Raw genomic sequence first — 1067 nt, forward strand, 5'->3', positions numbered from 1 at the left:
TAAAATATTTAAATTAAAAAAATTATCTCCAATTGTACATGGGAGCAACCTAGAGAGACTTTGACAGCTCAGGTCAGCATAATACCTGCAGCTGCCACCCACCTTTCCTATAATATATATTTAAAAAATATAAATGATCCTAATTGGCTTTAATATGTGATGTCCTTATGACCTATCAGAGTGTGGAGACACACGTGTCATATACCCACCAGAGAAGGTCCATTCCATCGCTGAACTACCCAGCATCCTACACACACACACACACACTTATTTCCGTACATCCATTTTTAAAAAATATTCCTCCCTATGACAATACAAATTTCTTTCCCACAAATGACTTCAAACTCTCTTCCTCCTCAAAAGAAGAAATTCCAAAACTTACCCAGCTGTCACTTTGTACTCTAGAGTTCAGGATTTTGGGTCCAGATACAACTCATCTTCTAGCAACATAATGATAAGTGGGAAATGTAACTACCCCTGACATATTCAATATTTCAATACATGAAGTGAAGCAAGAAATTACAATAAAATTTTTATTTGAAAATAGGAAACAATCTTTCAGTGGCCAACACTCTATAACACATACCAACCAGCTGGATAAAAAAAGAGTAAACAGTTTGTTCTGGCCACAGAGTAAGTTCCTATACATTGTCAACTCCATGGGTTAGGAGCAAAAGCCAAAGATCTGGCAGGTCATGACTCTTGGACCTAAATCCCCAGCCCGGTGGCTTTTTCTCTTTGCCACAGACTTTGATCTTCCGTCCATCCCCCACAGTCCTCGGTTTAACTGTATTCTTCCCAGTTTCTGTCCCTAAATGTGACCCAGCACCCTAAGACTCATAATCTTTTTCTGGGCTATAGAGAAATAGAAACAGCTACAATCCAGAGGTTGTCTCTTACTAGTGGAATTATTCCTACCCTTGTCAGGTAAAGATATAACAACAGGTGTCCTGGTGAGGTTCAGGAGTCAAGCTTCTATCCTTGTCAGTCTTATCTTTCACTGTATTTCCCATCTCCCTGTCTTGAACTTTAGCTTCAGGCTCAAGTAGACAACACTGTTCTTAGAC

General features: G+C 39.3%; 1 pseudogene; it reads left to right on the forward strand.

Moving 5' to 3' along the window:
* Nucleotides 1-115, forward strand: LOC129084496 (uncharacterized; annotated as a pseudogene).
* Nucleotides 116-1067: the final 952 nt, after the last annotated feature.

Source organism: Pteronotus mesoamericanus, unplaced genomic scaffold, assembly GCF_021234165.1.
Source record: "Pteronotus mesoamericanus isolate MK-2021 breed Mesoamerican mustached bat unplaced genomic scaffold, CSHL_Meso_final scaffold_174, whole genome shotgun sequence".
NCBI lineage: Eukaryota > Metazoa > Chordata > Mammalia > Chiroptera > Mormoopidae > Pteronotus > Pteronotus mesoamericanus.